Source organism: Entelurus aequoreus, linkage group LG06, assembly GCF_033978785.1.
Source record: "Entelurus aequoreus isolate RoL-2023_Sb linkage group LG06, RoL_Eaeq_v1.1, whole genome shotgun sequence".
Classification (NCBI taxonomy): Eukaryota; Metazoa; Chordata; class Actinopteri; order Syngnathiformes; family Syngnathidae; genus Entelurus; species Entelurus aequoreus.
In genome coordinates this window covers 30,315,656-30,333,055 of record NC_084736.1, presented here as the reverse complement: position 1 = coordinate 30,333,055, position 17,400 = coordinate 30,315,656, and positions in this window count along the sequence as shown.

Below are 17,400 nucleotides of genomic sequence, written 5' to 3'. Positions count from 1 at the left end.
GAGGAAAACACGGAGAGATAGAGCAACCGCAAGGACGAGGAAATCACTGGGAAAAGGGAATGCCAGACGTGTTGCTTACTGGAAGGTTAGCGACGTTCTGGCAAAGGTTCCTCGGGTCCGCTGGTCTTTATGCCGCTCCCCCTCGTCAAGTCCAGGTGTGCTGATCATTGATTGCTTGCAGGCTTGTTGCTGTGTGGGCGTGTTGTGCTCAGCACGAGCAGAGGCGTGTCTGAGCATGCTGCCAGCAGAGGGGTTAGCAGAGGTGCCTGCAGCTACAGAGGAAACGTGGGTTCGACTCCGCGTCATGACACAGATGCTTCGTTTAACAAGTACATTTAATATAATATTTTGGCCACTGTAACAGTACACACAGTTTGAACAGTAACACTGTTTGAAGAAATATTTTTTTAGCGATATACCTTTACAGAGTAAGACAGTTCTGTTTGTGTATTATTTTTTATTTATTTTGGCAGGCTGATAAACCTTTGACAACAGCTAGAGTCACGTCATACACTATTTAAATAAGTGATTATTTGACGTACCACGAGAGGGACAAATGTCACACGCAGGATTCTCACAAGAATGAGGCAAAAATAAAACTTTACCTACTGTGCTTAGTAGCACTGTCATTTTGCCCGATCTGATTTTATAAAGCATTAAAAAAAATCGTATTTTATCGGACTGTATTTCTGTGCGATATTATGTCATACATACCGAAGTATGACATAAAAATGTACTACTTTTCTACTTTTTAAAGGTTTATTTTGTGATTTTTAACATCTGGGCCGCAGCTAACGTAAATGCAACAACACTGCAACTTAGCGGCAGTATTTTTACACCGCCTGAAATAATTTTCCAGCAGAGCCGGTGGGAGCATGGATGTAGTAGGTATGAAAAGCACAATGGAAGCTCAACCAACAAAAAACGAAAAAGACTCTGTGCCAAAAAAGAAGAAAGGAACTCATTTGTTTAGCTTAAAAAAAAGTGAGACATCGACCAAAAGGTAGGTTAATCTGTACAAATTGAGACAATGACAATAAAAAAAGAGTTATCCTTTTTATATATAAAATATGTGTTTTATATGCAAAAAAACAATGTGCGGATTAGGCATTGAACGCTTCTGCTAAAAATGCAAGATACATCTCTTTTTCGCTTTAAAATATGTACCTTTTTCTCGCTAAATATAGCCACAAAGTGGATAATTTCTCTGGCAAAGCAGCCATTTAAAAAAAACAAAAAAACATCCACTATAGCCAAATCTGCTAATGATATGATGATGTCATTGTGACACCACCCTTGCCATGCACCTGAGCACGGGAAACACTGACCTATTTCGGATATGAAAGCTTAGAAACAAGATTAATCGGATACAATCTGCATATTCTTGTGTCCACTCTCGTCCTAGTTTGCCATGATTCGGCGTCACAGATGGCATGGAGTCAAGCTACCAAATGGTGCACTTAACACGCACCGCTGGGTGCTCGCGTGGAGGCAGGTGCACAGGAAGGAGGAGGAGGAGGAAGCATGAAGAATCTACACCTGCTGCCCATTATTAGCGAGCACCTATGAACACCTGGGTCTGACTCAACACCATGTCCACATACTTCAAAAATAAAGCATATTTTTTTTGCGTTTTAAGCGCTTGCCCTCATGCAAATGCGCGCTTTTGTCTTTAAAACACACTTAAAAAAACGCTGGTCGGGCTGAAGATTTTCCAAAGTGGTTTCAGCATGTGGACGACTTAAAATGTCATGGGCGTGACATCACGATTGTGCACCGTCAATTCTAATCACCACAAATACAACGGCACACAATAGCGATGGATAAACCACGCCTCAGCGAGTGTATGGCACACTCACTACCTGTATAAACACTGCACTGATACTGCGTTGTTGTTTTTTATAAGTCACTACATTTGACCTGCAAAAAAAAAAATATACCTGTATGTATATATAAATATATATATATATATATATATATATATATATATATATATATATATATATATATATATATATATATATATATATATATATATATATATATATATATATATATATATATATATATATATATATATATATCTATATACACTACCGTTCAAAAGTTTGGGGTCACATTAAAATGTCCTTATTTTTCAATGAAGATAACTTTAAACTAGTCTTAACTTTAAAGAAGTACACTCTATACATTGCTAATGTGGTAAATGACTATTCTAGCTGCAAATGTCTGGTTTTTGGTGCAATATCTACACAGGTGTATAGAGGCCCATTTCCAGAAACTATCACTCCAGTGTTCTAATGGTACAATGTGTTTGCTCATTGGCTCAGAAGGCTAATTGATGATTAGAAAACCCTTGTGCAATCATGTTCACACATCTGAAAACAGTTTAGCTCGTTACAGAAGCTACAAAACAGACCTTCCTTTGAGCAGATTGAGTTTCTGGAGCATCACATTTGTGGGGTCAATTGAACGCTCAAAATGGCCAGAAAAAGAGAACTTTCATCTGAAACGCGACAGTCTATTCTTGTTCTTAGAAATGAAGGCTATTCCACAAAATTGTTTGGGTGACCCCAAACTTTTGAACGGTAGTGTATATATATATATATATATATATATATATATATATATATATATATATATATATATATATATATATATATATATATATATATATATATATATATATATATATATATATATATATATATACACAGTACAGGCCAAAGGTTTGGACACACCTTCTCATTTCAATGCGTTTTTTAAATTTATTTTCATTACTATTTACATTGTAGATTGTCACTGAAGGCATCAAAACTATGACACCTGTGAAGTGAAAACCATTTCAGGTGACTACCTCTTGAAGCTCATCGAGAGAATGCCAAGAGTGTGCAAAACAGTAATCACAGCAAAGGATGGCTATTTGGAAGGAACTAAAATATAAAACATGTTTTCTGTTATTTCCCCTTTTTTTTGTTAAGTACATAACTCCACGTGTTCATTCTTAGTTTTGATGCTTTCAGTGACAATCTATAATGTAAATAGTCATGACAATAAAGAAAACACATTGAATGAGAAGGTGTGTCCAAACGTTTGGCCTGTGTATATACATACAGTATATATATGTATATACAAAACCAGTGAAATTGGCACGTTGTGTAAATGGTAAATAAAAACAGAATACAATGTTTTTCAAATCCTTTTCAATTTATATTAAATTGCATGGACTGCAAAGACAAGATATTTAATGTTCGAACTGGAACACTTTGTTATTTATTGCAAATATTAGCTCATTTGGAATTTGATGCCTGCAACATGTTTCAAAAAAGCTGGCACAAATGGCAAAAAAGACTGAGAAAGTTGAGGAATGCTCATCAAACACTTATTTGGAACATCCCACAGGTGAACAGGCTAATTGGGAACAGGTGGGTGCCATGATTGGGTATAAAAGCAGCTTCCATGAAATGCTCAGTCGTTCACAAACAAGGATGGGACGAGGGTCACCACTTTGTGAACAAATGCCTGAGCAAAATGTTTAAGAACAACATTTCTCAGCTAGCCATTGCAAGGAATTTAGGGATTTCACCATCTAAGGTCTGTAATATCATCAAAAGATTCAGAGAACCTGGAGCCCGTGACTTTCGATCCCTCAGGCGGTACTGCATAAAAAACCCGACATCAGTGTGTAAAGTATATCACCCCAAGGACTCAAGAACACTTCAGAAAATCACTGTCAGTAACTACAGTTGGTCGCTTTATCTGTGAGTGCAAGTAAAACTCTACTATGCAAAGCGGAAGCCATTGATCAACAACACCCAGAAACGCTTTGCTGGGCCCGTTCTCATCCAAGATGGACTGATACAAAGTGGAAAAGTAGTAGTTTTTGGAAACTGTGGATGTCGTGTCCTCCGGACCAAAGAGGAAAAGAACCAATCGGACTGTTCTAGGCGCAAAGTTGAAAAGCCAGCATCTGTGATGGTATGGGGGTGTATTAGTGCCCAAGGCATGGGTAACTTACACATCTGTGAAGGCACCATTAATGCTGAAAGGTACAAACAGGTTTTGGAGCAACATATGTTGCCGTCCAAGCAACATTATCATGGACGCCCCTGCTTATTTCAGCAAGACAATGCCAAGCCACAGCGTGGCTTCATAGTAAAAGAGCGTGGGTACTAGACTGGCCTGCCTGTAGTCCAGATCTGTCTCCCATTGAAAATGTGTGGCGCATTATGAAGTCAAAAATACCACAATGGAGACCCCGGACTGTTGAACAACTTAAAGGCCTACTGAAATGAAATGTTTTTATTTAAACGGGGATAGCAGATCTATTCTATGTGTCATACTTGATCATTTCGCGATATTGCCATATTTTTGCTGAAAGGATTTAGTATAGAACAACGACGATAAAGATCGCAACTTTTGGTATCTGATAAAAAAAGGCTTGCCCCTACCGGAAGTAGCGTGACGTAGTCAATTGAACATATACGCAAAGTTCCCTATTGTTTACAATGATGGCCGCCAGAAGTGAGAGAGATTCGGACCGAGAAAGCGACGATTTCCCCATTAATTTGAGCGAGGATGAAAGATTTGTAAATGAGGAAAGTGCAAGTGAAGGACTAGTGGGGAGTGGAAGATGCTGTGAGAGCCGGGGGTGACCTGATATTCAGCTGGAAATGACTACAACAGTAAATAAACACAAGACATATATATACTCTATTAGCCACAACACAACCAGGCTTATATTTAATATGCCACAAATTAATCCCGCATAAAAACACCTAGGTGTTTGTTATGCTAGCTTCTAGCTACTAGCTCGAGCTAGTTATAGCTCGAGCAGGTAATATGGACGGGATCCTGTATATATAACCCGCCAATACAATTCAAACACCTGCACAACACACACACTCACTCAGCCCAAACAACCGTTCACCTAACCCAAGGTTCATAAAGCTTATATATTTAATCAACGTTACGTATATGACACGCACGTACTGGCAAGCAATCAAATGTTTGGAAGCGCGCGGGTGGGACCTGATATCCAGCTGGGAATGACTACAACAGTAAATAAACACAAGACATATATATACTCTATTAGCCACAACACAACCAGGCTTATATTTAATATGCCACAAATTAATCCCGCATAAAAACACCTAAGTGTTTGTTATGCTAGCTCCTAGCTCCTAGCTACTAGCTACTAGCTCGAGCTAGTTATAGCTCGAGCGGGTAATATGGACGGGATCCCGTATATATAACCCGCCAATACAATTCAAACACCTGCATAACACACACACTCACTCAGCCCAAACAACCGTTCACCTAACCCAAGGTTCATAAAGCTTATATATTTAATCAAAGTTACGTACATGACACGCACGTACGGGCAAGCAATCAAATGTTTGGAAGCGCACGGGTGGGACCTGATATTCAGCTGGGAATGACTACAACAATAAATAAACACAAGACATATATATACTCTATTAGCCACAACACAACCAGGCTTATATTTAATATGCCACAAATTAATCCTAATGCTAGCTCCTAGCTCCTAGCTACTAGCTCGAGCTAGTTATAGCAAGCGATCAAATGTTTGGAAGCGCAGCTGTGTACTCACGTTATCACAACTGTGTATCCAAATCAAAGTCCTCCTGGTAAGAGTCTCTGTTGTCCGAGTTCTTCCATCTTGACTGCAACTTTCGGGAATGTAAACAAAGAAGCGCCGGCTGTGTACGTGTTGTTGCTGACTTCCCTCGCAAAATAGACACTTCGCACCGACAACTTTCTTCTTTGCTTGCTCAGCTTCTTTCTCCATAATGCAATGAACAAATTGCAACAGATTCACCAACACAGATGTCCAGAATACTGTGGAATAATGAGATGAAAACAGAGCTATTTCGTATTGGCTTCAATGGTGTCCGAATACTTCCGTTTCAATGATTGACGTCACGCGCATACGTCAACCCTCAGAGGCGTTTCGAACCGGAAGTTTAGCGGGAAATTTAAAATTGCACTTTATAAGTTAACCCGGCCGTATTGGCATGTGTTGCAATGTTAAGATTTCATCATTGATATATAAACTATCAGACTGCGTGGTCGCTAGTAGTCGCTTTCAGTAGGCCTTTAAGCTGTACATCAAGCAAGAATGGGAAATAATTCCACCGGAAAAGCTACAAAAATTGGTCTCCTCAGTTCCCAAACGTTTACTGAGTGTTGTTAAAAGGAAAGGCCATGTAACACAGTGGTAAAAATGCCCCTGTGAAAACTTGTTTGCTATGTGTTGCTGCCATTAAATTCTAAGTTAATGATTTTTCAGTATGAACATTAAATATCTTGTCTTTGCAGTCTATTCAATTGAATATAAGTTGAAAAGGATTTGCAAATCATTGTATTCTGTTTTTATTTACCATTTACACAACGTGCCAACTTTACTGGTTTTGGTTTTTGTACAATAGCAATGGTAATATTGTGCAGTGAACTGTAATTAGCCGATATGGGCTGCAGAGGGCAGTGGCAGGCATGCCTGCAGTATTAAACCTAGTGTCAGTGGTAGTGAAGAAGAAGACCAGATTGTTTAAAGATTCTTCTTCCTTCATATCACCGCTGCCATTGCATTATACTTAACGACTCGTCATGGCTTTGGACCTGATATTTCCATAAGGTCCCCCTTTATGTGAGCAGTTCTGGGAGTAACTGGACGCCATTACATATTTCCCCAAGCTACGGAACGGGCCGAGGGTCAAAAACGATAATCGCGCGTTTAAAAAATGATCGCCGTTGAAGGAACTTATAGTTAACGCTTCATTATTGCGTTAACATTGACAAACCTAATGTATATATATATACATATATACATATATATATATATATATATATATATATATATATATATATATATATATATATATATATATATATATATATATATACATACACATATATATACATATATATATATATATATATATATATATATATATATATATATATATATATATATATATATATATATATATATATATATATATATATATATATATATATATATATATATATATATACATACACATATATATACATATATATATATATATATATATACACATTTTGTACATACATATATATACACACATATACATATATATATATATATATATATATATATATATATATATATATATATATACATACACATATATATACATATATATATATACACACATTTTGTACATACATATATATACACACATATACATATATATATATATATATATATACACACATATACATATATATACATACACACACACACACATATATATATATATATATATATATATATATATATATATATATATATATATATATATATATATATATATATATATATATATAATAAATAATATATGAAATATAAATATATATACATTTCAAAAAATATATATATATATATATATATATATATATATATATATATATATATATATATATATATATATATATATACGTTTTTTGTAGTTTTTTTGTTGCAAAATTAACATTTATTAACACATTTGAACACAAAAAAGGTACCACTGTGTACTGGTATCGATTAAAATGTGAAAGACTCGGCCATTGTTTTGAAAGACTTCACCCTCCACACTTCTGTGATGCTTACCCTTAGCACTGCAGCGTATCCGTCTGCAGTCTGGGCTTCTAAAAGTCAGTAATGTGTGCGAAGAAAGATAATTGGAAACAATCAAGGCGAAAGTAAAAGCACCGAGGCGAAGACATTTAGGAGATACGGGGAAAAAAGTGTTGGCTTTTATCACGGTGAGACAACAGCAATGTCAAACACGCACATGCCTCTACGGGGCTTCACTGGCGGCCTCAAACACAAACACACACACACACCGCTTATCTCCCCGCCGCCCCTCCCGAGAGCAATACAAACCAACAAACAATAACGAAACTATTAAAAATCCACCTGACATTTCCTCCGTTTCATATCGTCTGAAGATCGTTATAAATGTCAACAAACGTCTCGCCTGGTGCCTCAGAAGGCAAAATGTGCTTGAAATGCGGGCTTGAAGTGATTTTCCTAAAAAGCGACACACTTTGTGTTTGGGCTCAAGCGGCTCACAAGGGAGGTCACAGCCTTTTAGGCCACTCACCAAACCGCGACCAGCCGGGATCGACTGAGAGCCAGCAGAGAAATCAACACAAGTCCCGGTGCTGCTGTGTGTTGTAACATGAATACTAGGGCTGGGAGTCGAGTCCATTCTTGGGGGTCCCGATTCGATTCAGAATCACAATATGATCATCTACATAAACAATATGATCATCTACATCAACTATATGATCATCTACATAAACAATATGATCATCTACATCAACTATATGATCATCTACATCAACAATATGATCATCTACATCTACAACATGGTCATCTATATAAACAATATGGTCAAATACATCAACATTATGATCATCTACATCAGGGGTCACCAACCTTTTTGAAACCAAGGGCTACTTCTTGGGTACTGATTAATGCGAAGGGCTACCAGTTAGATACACACTTAAATAAATTGCCAGAAGTAGCCAATTTGCTCAATTTACCTTTAACTCTGTTATTATTAATAATTAATGATATTTATCTTTGTGGAAACACTGATCATCTTAATGATTTCTCACAATAAATATATATAGAGACAGATAAATATCAAAATGCAACACTTTATTTTTATATTTTCTCTAAGTGCACATTTTTCAAATTGAACATTTTCAAATGATCACTTCTAAGACAGTCACAATATCCCATTTTAACTAGCTAGCCACTAACATTTTTTAACAAATCATGAATTACTTTGCACCATGTTTGTACAAATAACTCATGTAAAATACAAAAGTAAACTCTCAAATTTTTAAATCATGTCACACTTTGAACTGGACACCAAATCTGTTATCTGTTTCTTTGTCAGTTAGTGGGAAGCCTGGCATTGCATGCTGTTAACTAGTGTGTTGTACTCTGGTGTGTAACTTGACACTGCAACTCTGAGTGAGTCTTGCAGATGTGCATCAGTGAGGCGTGTTCTGTGTTTGTTCTTGATGAAGTTCATGTCAGAAAAGGCTGATTCACAAAGATACGATTTTTCCTCATTGTTTGCAGAACCTTCTTAATCTTTTGGACATATTTTCACAGCAATCTGGCCTTAAGCTTAATTATGGTAAATGTAAAATGTTAAGGATCGGAAATCTAAAGGGAACGTCCTTTCGAATGGAATGCAAAGTGCCTGTTTTGTGGACAGATGGACCAGTTAACATACTTAGTGTTGTTGTCCCAGAAAATCTGGAAGATCTAGGCTCAGTAAATTATGATAATCGACTAAGAAAGCTGGACAAAATTATGCAATTATGGAAAGGGAAATCCCTAACCTTGTATGGTAAAATGTCTATTGCCAACTCGTTAATTATTCCTCAATTTATTTATTTGTTTTTGTCATTACCAGCTCCATCACAAAACTTTTTTAAGATTTATGAGCGGAAGGTCTTCGATTTTGTCTGGAACGGCAAACCAGAAAAGATTAAAAGAAAGGTTTTGTACAAAGAGTATGAATATGGGGGCCTGAAACTTCTCAACCTGGAAGCTATGTGTCTGTCTTTAAATGTATCAATTGTTCCAAAGATGTATTTAAACATTGAGTGGTACACAAATGTCCTGTTGGACAAAAAACATGTACTGTATCAAAAAAATGGTATCCTTTTTTACAAGTGATCCCCTCCCAGAGAGTCTGCTGGGAAACATGGCGGGGTTCATAAAGGAAACAATCCACTCATAGTGGTGTTTTCAATTTTATGTGCCAGAAAAAAGAGACGATATTTTGCAGCAGTTAATATGGATGAACTCTAATATTGTAATAGATGGAAAGCCTTTCTTTTGGAAATATATGTTTGAAAGAGGAATAATTTTTGTCAATGATATTATCAATGAGAATGGTAAAATTATGAAGTATGATGAATTTAGAGCTATGTATGGTGATGCTTGCTCAAGCTTTTCATTTTATCAACTAACTGGAGTAATTGGGAAAAGATGGAAACAAATAATTAATTATGGAACTACTAAATTATTAGTTTGTAAACCTCTAATAAGAAATTCTAGTTGGCAAAAAGGAACTAAAATAAATAGAAAAATATATAATTTTTATTTAATAAAGAAATCTTTGAAGGCTGCCTCATACAACACATATGGAAAATGGGAGGACTTTTTTGACTGCCCGTTGCCATGGGATGCCATATTCAAACTAATCTATAAAACCACTATCGATGTGCAAAATCGTTATATTCAAATTTAAATTATTTATAACTTCTTACCCACAGGGAAAATGTTAAAATTATGGAATATGACAGAGTCAGATGATTGCCCATTTTGTTGTCAGGAGCCTGAATCCACCCTGCATTTGTTTTGGTATTGTCATATTGTGTCTTTGTTTTGGGTTGAAGTTGAAAAAATGTGTTTAAGGATTGGTTTGTTTATGAAGCTTAATGTGGTTTCTGTTATTTTAGGAGAGTTCATTGACAATCATGATTTAGTCAATTTAATTATAGTACTCGGTAAAATTTTTATTTTTAAGGCCAAAAACAGATATTCACTTAGTATTACTTTCTTTAAAACATTTATTCAGTATATTCTAACTTTAGAAAGTTACATGGTTGAAAACGATAATGATGCCAAAAAACATTAAAAAAAAGATGAGAAGTCCTCAAAGGCTTATTTTGAAAGTATAATTATGTTTATAGATTATATGATATCTGTTGTTGTGTTTCCTAATTTGAGTGACCTGGACATAATCTGGACTGTACATAAATGCTTATTTTGAAAATTTAATTTTGTTTATAAATTATATGCAATCTGTTGTGTTCCCTAATTTTTTTCTGTGTACATGAATGAAGGTGTGTGTTGCTGAGTCCGACTTGGACATTATCTGGACTTGGCCTGGTTTAAAAAACCCTTTAAACAAATCTAATTTCATTGACAACCTGGTCTGTTGAAGATAAGGCCCTTTTTAAAAAATAAAATAAAATAAGATAAATAAATAAAAAACATTTTCTTGGATAAAAAAGAAAGTAAAACAATATAAAAATAATTACATAAAAAATAGTAATTAATGAAAATTTTAGTGGACCAGCAGCCTATACAATCATGTGTGCTTCAGGGACCGTGTCCCTTGCAGATGTGTTGTCTATGTTGTGGGAACCAGAATACTGGTAGCAGAAAGAAATAACCCCTTTTGTGTGAGTGGGTGTGGATGAGTGTGCATGGGGGAGGTTGTTTGGGTTGATGCACTGATTGAAAGTGTATCTTGTGTTTTTTCTATGTAGATTTAATTTTTTTTTTTTTTTTTTTTTTTTTTTAATTATTTTTTTTTTTTTAATTTTTTTTTTTTTTTTTTTTTTTTTTTTTTAGAACAGGCCCGCGGGCGACTCATCTGGTCCTCACGGGCGACCTGGTGCCCGCGGGCACCGCGTTGGTGACCCCTGATCTACATCAACTATATGGTCATCTACATCAACATTATGATCATCTACATCAACAATATGGTCATCTACATCAACTATATGATCATCTACATCAACATTATGATCATCTACATCAACGATATGGTCATCTACATCAACTATATGATCATCTACATTGTAGATGATCATATTGTTTATGTAGATGATCATATTGTTGATGTAGATGACCATATTGTTGATGTATATGATCATATAGTTGAAGTAGATGATCATATAGTTTATGTAGATGACCATATTGTTGATGTAAATGACCATGTTGTAGAAGTAGATGATCATATTGTTGATGTAGATGACCATATTGTAGATGTAGATGATCATATTGTTGATGTAGATGATCATATTGTTGATGTAGATGATCATATAGTTGATGTAGATGATCATATTGTTTATATAGATGACCATGTGTTAGATGTAGATGATCATATTGTTTATGTATATGATCATATTGTTGATGTAGATGACCATATTGTTGATGTATATGATCATATAGTTGATGTAGATGATCATATAGTTGATGTAGATGATCATATTGTTGATGTAGATGATCATATAGTTGATGTAGATGACCATATCGTTGATGTAGATGATCATAATGTTGATGTAGATGATCATATAGTTGATGTAGATGATCATATTGTTAATGTAGATGATCATATTGATGATGTAGATGATCATATTGTTGATGTAAATGACCATATTGTTGATGTAGATGATCATATTGTTTATATAGATGACCATGTTGTTGATGTAGATGATCATATTGTTGATGTAGATGATCATATTGTTGATGTAGATGACCATGTTGTAGATGTAGATGATCATATTGTTGATGTAGATGATCATATTGTTGATGTAGATGATCATATAGTTGATGTAGATGATCATATTGTTTATATAGATGACCATGTGTTAGATGTAGATGATCATATTGTTGATGTAGATGACCATATTGTTGATGTATATGATCATATAGTTGATGTAGATGATCATATAGTTGATGTAGATGATCATATTGTTGATGTAGATCAGGGGTGTCAAACTCAAATACAGAGTGGGCCAAAATTTAAAACTGAACAAAGCTGCGGGCCAAGGTTGAACAAATCAACTTTTTAATAGGGACCCAAACAAGTTTTGCATTGAATATTGAACAAGCAAGGCTTATATAACTTTATAGTGACATGCAAAATCGAGTTTCAAATAATAATAATAATAATTAAAAAATATCAATGGCATATCAAATACAATATAAATACAAATTGAATGCCTCTTTTCTATTTGCAGCTTTCTGAGGTAAATATCAACATTAACTTTTTCCACAGGCTAATACATTTGAAAATAAAATAACAATGAATAAACCAACCATTCAGGACTTTAAACTGCTCTGTTTGCAACACACTGATCTAATCTGATATGCCCATGCCAGATACCTGACATCTTTTCTTGGATGCTAGTTAATTAATGTCGGGGCTCAGGCTTTGAGCTGAGGCAACCTTCATTATCGAACGAAGGTGTTCATCAGTCATTATTTCTCGTAGTCCACCCGGACCACAGTCTTGGGGGCGTGCCTTAAAGGCACTGCCTTTAACGTCCTCTACGAGCTGTCGTCATGTCCGCTTTTCATCCATTCTAACAACGTGCCAGCCCAGTCACAAGATATGTGCGGCTTCTGTACGCACACACACGTGAATGCAACACATACTTGATCAACAGCGATACAAGTTACACTGAGGGTGACCGTATAAACAACTTTAACACTGTTAGAAATATACGCCACACTGTGAATCCACACCAAACAAGAACGACAAACACATTTCGGGAGAACATCCGCACCGTAACACAACTTAAACTCAACAGAACAAATACCCAGAACCCTTTGCAGCATTAACTCTTCCGGCAAGGTGGCCAGCCTCAGAGCAGCAGCAAGAGCATCCAGTCTCTCCTGTCAGCTGGCGGAGAATGGAACATGAGGGCTGATCTAGATCGTCAGTTGAAGTTCCCTCAAGAGATCACAACAACCTCGTTACGCCCAGACATTGTCCTGTGGTCCACCTCTACTAAAACTGTCATCATGGTAGAATTAACGGTACCATGGGAAGAGGGAATGGAGGCTGCCTTTGAAAGAAAGAGGGACAAGTACTCAGAGCTGGCAAGTGAGTGTGCACAAGCAGGATAGAGGCCCTTCACCTATCCAGTAGAAGTTGGCTGTCGAGGCTACACTGGAGCGTCCACCCAGCGACTCCTAAAGTCCCTCGGGATCAAAGGCTCCAATCTAAAGAAGGCCCTCAAAGCCCTGGCAGAGGAGGCAGAACAGGGGAGCTTCTGGTTGTGGCCCAGAAGAAACGACAAGGCGTGGGGAAAGCAAGGCGTGTAGACAAGGGGCAGTAGGGAGGCTTCCCTGCTGCCATGTTATGGTATGCGGTCAGGCCCACGCTTGACTCAGGGAGATGGACGTCCCTGCCATGCATAGTCCCTTGGGACTCATTCCATATACACAACAGCAATAACACCGGGGTTAGAATGTGGCTACATTATGGATCCTCCAGCTGGCTGCAGGGGGTGTCAGGGAGACGTCCCTGTCGCTGCTCCACCACCCAGAGATGTTCCGGGATTAAAGGAGCGAAACATCCGTGAAGGGTGGCTCCCGGCTGACGACCCTGCAGCCAGCACCACATGGCACTGTCGGAGGTGCGTCAGGCAGTAATGCCCTGCAAGTGTTAACTTGTGCTTACATCTATCTTCCGGGACGCTACAAAATACACCCCCCGCTACCATCATAGAAATCAACAATATGATCATCTACATCCGTGGTTCTTAACCTGGGTTCGATCGAACCCTAGGGGTTAAGGTGAGTCGGCCTCACGGGTTCGGCGGAGGTCAAGACACACCCGACTCATCGTGTAAATAAAAACTTCTCCCAATCGGCGTATTACGGATACGGCAACAGCAGAAGTCACACTGATTTGCAGGTGTGTAATTTGTTGTGAGTTTATGCACTGTGTTGGTTTTGTTCTTTGAACAAGGTGATGTTCATGCTCAGTTCATTTTGTGCACCAGTAAAAAAACATGGTAACACTTTAGTATGGGGAACATATTCACCATTAATTAGTTGCCCATTAACATGCAAATTAGTAACATATTGGCTCTTAATTAGTCATTATTAAGTACTCATTAATGCCTTATTCGGCATGGCCTTATTGTAACCCTAACCCTCTATAGTGGGGGCCCTTAGGTAGATATTAGGGTGTGTTCGTTCACTTTTGTCTAAAAGAGCCAAATTTGGCACAGGTGTAGCTCAGGGCATACTTAAATGATTTGGCTAGGGCGCCCGCACCGGTGACCTTTGGGGTCGCCACAGCGGCTGATCCAATATGGCCACCACCTGAACACGCTTTTGCCTCTACATTTGAACCAGATGAGCTACAAATCCAAAATTGGTGTCTATTTCATGTCTTTTGACAATTATAAATATGATGGAAAAATAATTTTTATGATTGGGTGTGTCTGGACACCTAATTAGCATATTTCCAAGATGGCGGCTATGTAAAGATTAGGCGTACCTTAACTTTTGATACTTTTGGCAAACTATTTTAGGTTTTTTGAGCATCAGAAATATACTGGAATGATCAGATTTATGATCATTTATTTATTAGAGCACTTTAATTTCCATATTAACAACATAGCCATTATCTACCAAAATGTTTTGCACATATATTTCAACACAGATAGAATGTAAAGCTACAGATATATTTCATTGTAACATTAGTAAAAGTAGAGAAAGTCAGTGCCCCCCCCCCCCCCCCATAATATAGACTTCTGTTTCAACAGAAACAGAAAGGTATCTTACAGAGAAGGCTCCGACACGGTTATCCACACAGTGTGATAATAGTTTGGTCCCTCGACAGGTTATTGTTGTATCTCCTGACTTCTCTTGATGTGAAAATCATACAGAAGAGCTTATCTATGTATAGTCATTCTACTGCCTAATCTAACACTGTGAAAATCATCAACTTTATTTTCATGTATGTAATGCATTTTTCTGCGTAGCTATTATCAAACAATATGGCCTCTACATCATCTGATAGTAATAGTAGCAGCAGCAGCATCAATTGGGACGTATGTTGTCTCTGCCAATTACAGTCTGATGACCCATTACAAACACCCAAAAGCAAAGGACTTTTGTCGCTAGAAAAGGATCTGAAAGATTTCATTGAAATTGCGAATGCTATACCTTCATGTATAAATGTCATAATTGATCAATTGAATGATGGTTCAGGTATCGCATCAACACTTGTATTAAATAAGGCCAAATACCACAAACGATGCATAAGCTACTGTACTAGTTCTCGTGTTAAAAGGGCTGGAAAGCATGAGGATCATGCTGTCCCCTCCTTATTAAGTCCTAAAAAGCTTCGATCAAGTCATCCCCAAACCAGTGGTATTCATTGTGTGATATGTGAAGGGGAGGATACGAAAGATCTGCACAAGGCATTAACAAATAAAGTTGATTCCAAAATGAAAAGCTGGGCAGAATCTAGTAAAGATTTTAAACTTCTCGGGAGATTAGTTACTCAAGCGTCTGATGTGCACGCAGCAGATGTGTACTGTCATACCAAATGTTATCTGAACTTGAGGTATGCAGCACGAGTTGCACAACATAAAACATCTTCCAGCATATCAGAAGAAGAAGCGTCTACCAGTGAATCCAGGGTAACCTTTGACCCTCTGACTATAGCGCAAATTGTTGCCCTAGTTGAGGATTCAGATTGCTCCTTCACAATTTCAAATTTAAGGCAACTCGATAGAACCCTTATGAATGAACGTGGGCATGTCTGTTGTTATAATGAACCTCACACAACAAGATTCAAGACACATCTCCTCTCTTTTCTGCCCTACTGGAGTGAACACCAGAAAGGGAGGGAGATGTACATTGCAAGCAAGCAAAAAGTGTCAGACAGTGTAGCTAGAGGCCATGATTCCAACCAGATTGATCAAGATGAGGCACTTTTGTTGACAAGGACTGCCTTGGTTTTACACAAGTATTGTTTACAACCAGGACACAAATTTGATGGCACCTTACCTTCCAAATGTCTTACGGTATCTGTTCCTGAACCTTTAAGAGTATTCAATGACATTGTCCTTCAAGGACCAGGACTTCTCAAAGCCTATGAGGATAATACAGAAGGGCACTGCTGCAGGCCAGTTTTTATTGGAGTCAGGCAACCTCCGTCAAACTGAATATTCCCAATTTTGGAATGTGGGGATGGAACAGCTCGACAACAAAGACTTGAGAACCATACTGGACCCATCCGCCAGATGCCAGTACAGCCAGTGCCATCCTTCTTCGCTGCGGGTGCAAGAAGTCTTGTAGCGCAGTGGTCCCCAACGGTCTGTGTACCGATTGGTACCGGGCCGCACAAGAAATTAATTTAAAAAAAAATATATATATATATATATTTTTTTTTTAAAATTAAATCAACATAAAAAACACAATATATATATATTAAATGAGCATTACAACACATATCTACTGGTCAAAACACATGAAATAGACACCAAGTTTACGTTTGTAGCTCATCTGTTTCAAACGTTAGAGACAAAAGCTATTACAAGTGGCGGCCATATTTGATTGGCCGCTGTGGCGACCCCAAAGGTCACCGTCGGGGGCGCCCTAGCTAAATCATTTAAGTATGCCCTGAGCTACACCTGTGCCAAATTTGGCCCTTTTAGACAATATCCCTCAGGGCCTCCACTACTAACCCTGGCTCTAACCCTCTAACCCTAACCCTAACCCTAACCCTAACCAAATAACTCTTAATTAAGTCTTTGTTACTTAGAATATGTTCACCA